This window comes from Hordeum vulgare, chromosome 6H (assembly GCF_904849725.1).
Source record: "Hordeum vulgare subsp. vulgare chromosome 6H, MorexV3_pseudomolecules_assembly, whole genome shotgun sequence".
Classification (NCBI taxonomy): Eukaryota; Viridiplantae; Streptophyta; class Magnoliopsida; order Poales; family Poaceae; genus Hordeum; species Hordeum vulgare.
Genome location: NC_058523.1, coordinates 114768748 through 114777907, shown reverse-complemented (window position 1 = coordinate 114777907; position 9160 = coordinate 114768748). Strand labels below are relative to the sequence as shown.

The following is a 9160-nucleotide window of genomic DNA, read 5'->3' as shown; positions in this document are numbered from 1 at the left end:
AACCCTAGCATAGACGCCTCCCTCCTCCCCATCTCCTCGCCGCCGCCACCTCCTCCCCGTCCCAGCACCCTCCCGATCCAGTCCCCCCTCCTCCCCATCTCCTCGCCGCCGCCACCTCCTCCCCGTCCCAGCCCCCTCCCGATCCAGTCCTCCCTCCTCCCCATCTCCTCGCCGCCGCCACCTCCTCCCCGTCCCAGTCCCCTCCCGATCCAGTCCTCCCTCCTACCCATCTCCTCGCCGCCGCCACCTCTGCACCTGAGGATCGCCTCCGGCAGGCAGGATGCGGTGGGGCCGCTCGCCGGGTGCTCGTGGGCGTCAAGGACAATCTCTGCACCGCCAGCATGCCCTCCACCGGCGGGTCGCGGATACTGGACGGGTTCCAGCCCGCGTGCGATGCCACGGCCGTGCGGCGGCTGCGTGAGGCGGGCGCCATCGTGGTGGGGAAAACTAACCTCGATGAGTTCGGCATGGGGAGCACCACCGAGGGCTCTGGGTTTCAGGTTTGGAGGCTCACTGACCAGATCCTGTATGTTGTTTTGTCCAAGTTCGTTGATGTTTGCATCATCTGAGAAAAGTGCTAAGGATGCGTATTTATGCTGGTTTGTAGAGGTCAATAAAATCAAATTCGGTGACTTAGTTTGTATAAGTCTTAACAGGGAACGGCATACTTTCTGATTATAATAAATCCCCTCCCATCTTTCCCTTTTGTATGAGGTCTTGACCAGGATGTAAATTTGATGTAGAACTCAGAAAATTTTAGGGCAGTCATACTTTCTAATTATAATAGAAGTATTTTGAATACACCAAAAGATGTTTAAGCTCACTATCTGGTATACTCTGCAAGTTAGAAGTACCCAAAAGGATACCAACTGTCAATCTTCCCCTTCATCAAAGATTAAGATGGTCTAATTTTCATCTGTGTAATCTCTTGCTCTGGTTTTCTTCCATTCTTTATTTCTGTGAAAGGGGGAATCTAATTTCACTTTGTAGGATATTTGGTTCCATGTTTATCAGGCCCACTTGATAGCTGTGAAGTGTGATAGGTTTTAGTACCAGTGATTTACTTTTACAGCCAGAACAATTATCTTTGTTTTCTTTGATTTGGTTGATACTACGCTCACTATTTTCGTATTTTTTTCTACCGAGTCTACTGTTTGTGCCACTGGTATCCTGACTTGTGTTATCTTCTTGTCCAGTGTGTGATCAGATGTTCTTTACAGAACTCACCAAGGAGGCTTCGGATATAGCTGGCTATTTCAGCACTAGAGTACAACATCTTCTAAATCTTCATGTTCCTTCAGGATTGCAACGGTATATATGGCGCGTACGTTAATGCTTCATAGATGATCAACAAATCATGGTTCAAGAAGGCAGACTGCTCATCAATTATGTGACTATGAATGCTATTCCATTCGCAAAATTCTCAAAAAATATGACAAAGTAATTTGTTCGTCTCTCAACTGTTATGATACAAATATCTTCAGGATCTTCCTGCTAATATGCTATTGATTTGGCAGGTGCATGGTTCTGTTAGCGGTAGAGATTTCAGGAGCAAGATGCAAACTGAGCATACTGAACTGCTGCAGTCACCTTGGCTGATTGAGCTGGGTGCTTTCCATCTGAACTGTGATAGTTCAGATATTGATGAACCCGCAGGCTTCTTCAAGAACGAATTCTTCAAGAACTTTTCCTGTGACTTGACAGCAACACAACCAATAATGACAATGGCCATTTCTGAAACTATGAAATATGACTACAGCCTAACTTGTCCAATTTGCTTGGTGAGATTTTGTTTTTTCCTATATTTCTTCATCTCCTTATACTTTATTGATCTTGGTCCTAAGTACGAAAATGGCAACTGGAACATCATGTGTTTATTAACGACTTGAAGTAAAAAAAGTGGTAGCACCACATGCACAGCCTTTGTACAACGTATACTGATACTCATCCCAAATTTGGAAACTCCTGTACATTGTGTTTGCAGGATGATAATATTCTACTCCCTCCATAAACTAGCATAAGAGTGTTTAGATCACTATTTTAGTTATCTAAACACTCTTATATTAGTTTACGGAGGTAGTACTTTGCTAGGCCATAGGACATGTTCTTGTTGGGATTTTTCTAACCTATGGTTTTTTGTCGCTTGCGTAGGACACAATATGCAATCCATACGCGCTAAGCTGCGGTCACCTCTCTGCAAAGGCTGTTTGTGTGGCGCTGCATCCGTGTACATCTTCCAGGGTGTGAGGAGCGCGCCTCCAGAGGCCAAGTGCCCTGTATGCCGAGAGGTATGCGAGCAACCCTATGTGCTCTTATGTACTCCCTCCGTCCCAAAATTATTGTCTTAGATTTGTCTAGTTATCAATGTATCTAGTCACGTTTTAGTATTTAGATACATTCATTTCTAAACAAACCAAAGACAAGAATTTTGGGACGGAGGGAGTATCATTTTTGCATCTCCTATGCATCATCGCAACTACACCGTAAACAAGAATGCCGTGTTGCTTACATTAATTTCCATGGTAAAGATATATTTGCTCATGCCGCCAGTATGAATGTAGTTGCTACCTCACACTCGAGACTAATTTTGTTCCATACACTTCAGGTTGGTGTATTTGCTCACGCCGTCCATATGAATGAACTCGACCTGCTCATCAAAACAAGGTAAACTGTTAAGACTTAACTAGCTCTCCCCTTGTATGCAATGCCTGAGATTTCCCCTTGTGGGAGTGGTTGGGGACAGAGTGTGAGACGGCATGTGCACATGTGCAATTCCTGCAAGCCAATAGCAGGGTTGCCCACACTCGGTATCGGCCCACGTCGATGGTATATTTTTTGTAATCCTGGTTCACATCAATGGTATTCTACAAATCATGCCTTACTCTTTGATATTGCAATTATAGTGCCAGCGCTTCGTGGGAAGGATTATGGGAAGACAATATGAGTTATCCAGATTGGGATGGGTACACAATTGGATACTACGGTCGCATTTTTGAAGCTCGAAACAAGACCAAAGGTGGTTCTTTCGAGGTACAAATTCTGCCTGAAGATGAAAAAAAGATTCTCAGCTTCCTTGGCATATATATTCGTTGAAGTATAAAATCCTGTGTTTTTCATTTCCATGTAGGGTGGCGATAAAGAATCTTATATTTCTCTTATATTGTTTCCATATTATGGTGTACTTATATTTCTCTTATATTATTTCCATATTATGCACTTATGCTTAGTGAAAACTGACAACAGTCAATAACCAGTGAGAGTACCTTACTATATCATGTCCAATAATAATTACTATAGTATTTGATGCTGCCTTCTTTTTTGAGTTATTCAAGTATGGGTCATTCAACTACATTTTTTTGCCTACAGACCGGTATATCTTACTTTAGATTAATCATTTCAGCTTCACACAATAAATTAAGGCTAAAAGGGGTCAATTTTAGGACTCTTCATAATTTAGCTGTCATTTTTTTGTATTGTTATTGTTCGGTCCATCTTTATAGGTTACATCAGTGGTAGTTGGTTTAATTGGCTGGACTCAAACTTCTCTCATCTGAGTTCAGAAACATTTGTCGCTTCAAGGTTTCCGCCATGGATTGCTTGTTTTTGTGCCTTGTTTCTATTATTGATCTGTATCTTGTAGCTCTTAAAAATATGGTTGTTTTCTTCTACAGGACCTCCAGACCTAAGAAAGTTGAAGTGCGAAGCCTTGAAGCCAATTGTGTGAAGCTCTACTTATCCAAGAATGCATATTATATATTGTGATAATAGACATATCTGCTTTGTAACATATTGGAAAAATTGTAATATACTACCTTTGTGTTAATTTGATGAATTTCACATGTTCTTTCTGCTCTATTTGAAATATTCATATCGTATGCAATTTGAAAATGTGTGAAATGAAAACCTGACCAGAACTTCTTGACATATCGGACAAATTATGAGAAGAACGTGACGAGTGGGACCTACACACAAAACTAAAATTCAAAAGGCCAAAACTGAAACTGGACCAAATGTATTTGGGAACTAAAAGGCCAGGGTCCAAATTATAATGATACAAAAAAATTCAAAAAATACTAAAGTGGCTGTAAATAGGCTAAGGCCCAATAAGAAAAAGCCCAAAAAAATAAAGCAGCCCATGTGATCCATTGAAATGGGTTGGGCTGATTTGAACTATGATGTTTTGATTTCGTCGTAATTTTGCCATGTAGGACTGGGTTAGATTGTCAACGACGATTTATGATCGTCGTAAAGGTTACGACGATCGAGGAATCGTCGTAAAAGTTACGACGATTTCGATCAAAACGTCGCCTTTGTTCATTTTTGACGCTCCGTTTTCGACGCTTGGTTTTTCGTCGTGAGAATGTCGTAAACAAAAAACCGTGACGATGTAGCGACGAAAATATAACGTCGTGTATTAGCATATTCCTTGTAGTGCTATTACAGGACTAGCTCCTACCATTACAAGACTAGTCTTGGGGATTGGGGCATGGGCGTGATGTGCATATGTTTTGCTTATTAGATGCTGTTGTTACATAGTACATCATGCACTAAATCTCAGTGTGAGCTATGTCGTGTGCTGGTATTGCTTATGGAAAATAGATAGATAGTTGCTGCTGTATTACACCTCCTCTGCTCTTACTGCATCTGTAAATGGATAGTGTAACATGTGATTAGATGGCTGCATAATTAGAGTTGAATTTTCTAACCGAAGCATTGTGCTGTTATCACCTCCAGAACAGTTACAATTACTGCAAGCATCCTTGATAGGAACTCACTGCAATTTCATATGCTCCACAAAGGCAAATTTAGTGTGAGCTAATTTTCTGCTAATTTGGTAGCTCCATAGTTTTTTATAACTATCAACTTTTATACAACTCTGACATCTAGTATAATGGATATATTTTGTGATTTGAAGTTACTGATCTATGCTCTTGTGTAATGTTACGGTCTAATGTTTTTTGTTTTGTCTCTTTTTCTCTTGCTAGGAAAGTGGTGAGAAGATGTGGATGATGCATACTTGGGACATTCAAATCAACACAACATAAAAATTTCTGAACCTAGGTCTCATAGGAGAGTGGAATGAACTCTATTGTTAGAAAATGTGTCATTGTTTTATTGGTCAATTCTGCTCGTTCTTGCTATATTCCTGTGTAAGGAAATGTATTCATGAGATGAGTTATTGTGTTATGTAAACCTGAGAGATGTATTATGTGATGTTATATGATGGATGATTTTAATTCGACTTGGAGTTTTCTTGATTTGAATATGAAATAGTGTTGGATTTAATATTGGACAAATAATTGGGTCGAAAAAGTCCGAACAAATAGAAATGAAACCAAGTTTTCGAACAAAAAGTTGCTGAATTCAAAAATGATAACGGGCCAAAACTGAAACTGGACCAAATGTATTTGGGCACTAAAAGGCCAGGGCCCAAATTATAATGATAAAATATCGAAACAAATACTAGAAATGTATGTAAACAGGCCAAGGCCCAATAAGAAAAAGCCCAAAGAAAATTAAACCAGCCCATGTGATCAATTGAAATGGGTTGGGGTGATTTCAACTATGATGTTTTCATTTCGTCGTAATTTTGCCACGTAGGACTGAGTTAGATTGCCAACGGCGATTTAGGATCGTCGTCAAGGTTACGACAATCCAGGAATCTTCATAAAAGTTACGAAGATTTTGATCAAAACATCGCTGCTGTTCATTTGCACTACAAGGAATTTGTTCAATCATGACGCCCCATTTTCGTCACTGGAAGGTCATTGTTATTGTTTTATGACCATGTTATGACCAAATTTGGGAGGTCAACAGTTGGCCGTCAAGAATGAAGAAAGCTGACCTTTATGATATTTTGGTCATTAGATCTACGACGAAAATGTTTTGGTCATTAAACGTATGACCAAAATTTTGGTCATGGCCATGTGCCTAAACCACGTAGGATCTTACATGGCAAGACGATGTGGCACAGCTGAACCACGTAGGATCTGACGTGGCATGCTGAAGTGTCGCTTGTGGTGACGTGGAATCCACATGTGATCTGACATGGCATGATTTTCCCGGTCAGTTCTACATGGGCCAGGCCTAATAGTTTGGCCCCATAACCATTTCGGCCCAATTATTAGGTTCAAGCCCATCTATTTTTACGGACATAATCTGTTCAACACAATTATTTGGTCAGATAGTGTCCACAATCTATTCGAACAAATAATTTGGTTTAAATAGTCCAGTTGAATTAGTTCTAGGCCTTAATTTGCAAGGTTCTGGTACACAAAAGCACATTTCTAAGATAGACCCATCAACCAATTATATATGGACAAAAATAAAATAATTTACAATTACATCGTATCACAAAAAATACATTAATTTACAATCAGGCTGGCATGTCCCAATGATCATGTTCTTGGTGAAATCACAGTGTCAATGACTCTGCGGGAGTACTTGGTGGTCTTGAAACTTCCAAGAGTATTTGGACCTATTGGTGCTGACAACTACCTGCACAGACAAAATTAAGGGTGCTGAAAAGAATTAACAAACTCAATACTAATGAATGAATTATAGTGATTATTTAAAATAATAACAAAACTAAACCATTGGTAATTAAACAATCTCGTATACAACTCATAGTCAAGCAGGACTAAAACCTGAAACTAAATAATAAATAAAAACTAGACTACTTCATGTTATTCTCATCCAAGTTAAAAGAAATAGAAATGTTAATTCAATCCAACTTTCTTAGATTTAATTTGCTTAAATGACAGATTAAACGTTGAAAAGCAAGTACTAAATCTGAATAACAGGTAGAAATAGATCTACATCCAAATTTGTTTTATTACTGAATCATATTTTGTTGCATATCTATTTTGGCTCCCTAAGGACATCAACTTGACCTTGCATGCTAGCAAGCTGATCTACTCTTGGACCATGCACTTGATATCAACCGGAAAGCTTGGCACACGTGTCACATAGGCTTGAAGATTGGATATAATTAGTGCTCATATTTTTAGGTTCTAAGTTGGAGATGGAGCTGCTGCAATGCTGACCCTGACCCTGGTCTTTGGTGATATATGTTCTTTGCATTATTTGATGATGATAATTATATATGTATCTGACCTATATTTCTCTCCATAACAACCCTGTCTGTGTTGATAATTTTTGTCTGGTGGCTGGAGATATGGGGATCAAAGATGATTCAGTGACCGGAAGTAATACCAAAAAAATAACTCCAACAGTAAAAAATCGTTCTTCCAAATAAGTAGTAAAAAGTAGCTAATCGCGTATAAATGGATCCTCACAAATTCTTCCAACGTTCATTTTGCATTATTTTTTTCCTTTCATATATACTGTCATGCATATCTCACACCCACCTTAAAAAGGAGTACCAAATCAAGGTGAAGGACTGGGGGTGGGTGCTATATTGTTTGCAGCTAACCTGGGGGCTTACATATTTTTTCAGTAGACTAAGGAGACGATCATGTTGTAAAAACTAGCACCCTGTACGCAAGAGAGAAATTGTGAAGACTTCTTCAAATAATAATAATAGTGATGCACGACAAGTGGGAATTAACCTTCTTTCAAGAGTCAAAGTATCATGTGTACGTATAACGTGGATGCCACGAAGAACTGTGTTCATATATAGGAAGGTGGATCATATGATAGCACAATAGTACTGTGATAGGTAGTATAAAGACAAAATAAGAAAGTGTGCATGTTATTCTTAAAAACATGCAATGAAACTTAAGTTAGTACTTAAAGTTTAGCAAGAAATCATATTCGGGGGAATATATGTCTCATTATCCGCTCATATAATAAGTAAGAGAGTGTACAACTGTACATTGCTACTTTTAAGTGTGTTTTTGTTCAGATGATTTATAAGCTAATCACACGTTCGTATCAAAGAGCCTCGTACTGGCATAATTTTTCTATAACAATCTAGGAAGCTTGATGGTTAGTACATGGTGCATTAATGCTCGCCACATTTTTCTCATGATGCCTATTCACAAGGCAAAGTGTTCTGTCAATAAGATTATGATCAGATCATGCAATATACTTTATATGAAGTGACATCACTCGGTAGACTACCACATTATTAAGATTCTGATAAGGTATACTGTTTGTTAATTAGTACTACAATAATAACTTTGTAAGAGCTAAGATTTTTAATATCTGAGCCAACAACAGAAAGAAAATTCTTTATATTAGTTGAATCATCAAATTGTATGTGTAATGACTGACGTTGGGTGTTTTATGTAATGTAAATGATATCTATCATTCTTGGTACGACTTTGGTATTATTTAATGGCATAGTGTACTATAACATTATCATTAGTTTTTGAGCATATATTATATGATATTGTTACTTTAAAAATGTAACACAGATGGTAGAGAAAATCACACAAAGCAAAGCAACATAGACTTAAAAAACATCTATCATGGACTTCAAACAAAAGGAAACACCAGCCAAGGCGCAGCAGACGCTAACCTTAGATGATGCTCGGGTACATGAACACCCTGACCTTGCGGCCCTGCACACAACACAAAAACAACAAACAACCTCAGCAAAACTCAACAGCAAGCAAGCAAGCAGCACACTGAAAACCAAGGGCGGCAACTCACCATGGACTTGGCGGGGAGGTTGGACTTCAACTAGGCGCGGACGACGCCGGAGTTGCCTGATAAGTTGACTGAGGAAGAAGAGGCCCCGCTTAACAATGCCCTGAGCACTAAATGAAAGAATAAACCCCAAAAGGCTATAATTAAGGCCTAAAATTGCAGTGCCACGCAGGTCTGAAGCAGCCCACAGCGAGTATGTAGTTAAAAACTTCAAATCAACCTCGCATGCATTTGCATTGATTGTCGTCAGTTCCTAAACACCTAGACTATCATCCGAATCCAAGTGTTCAGTTGGATGCTAAATAAATCCGAGAAACTTATACTGATCATTTCGCAAACAAAAATGCCACTACGAAATAGGAGAGGAAGCATGCATCATCACCTAGGCGGCTGGGGCATCACGGCGTCGTGCGCAGTGACGGAGGTGGAGCCGCCGGGGGAGGACTCCATGGAGGTCATCTGGACGACGACGTTGTTGTCGGACCCCACGGGACGGTACCTGCGCCCAACGGGCGGCGTCGGCATCGGCAGCCCCTCCTCCGCG

General features: G+C 39.8%; 1 pseudogene; it reads left to right on the top strand.

The window, feature by feature from the left end:
• Positions 1-341: 341 nt before the first annotated feature.
• Positions 342-2668, top strand: LOC123405191 (annotated as a pseudogene).
• The last annotated feature ends 6492 nt before the right edge of the window (positions 2669-9160 follow it).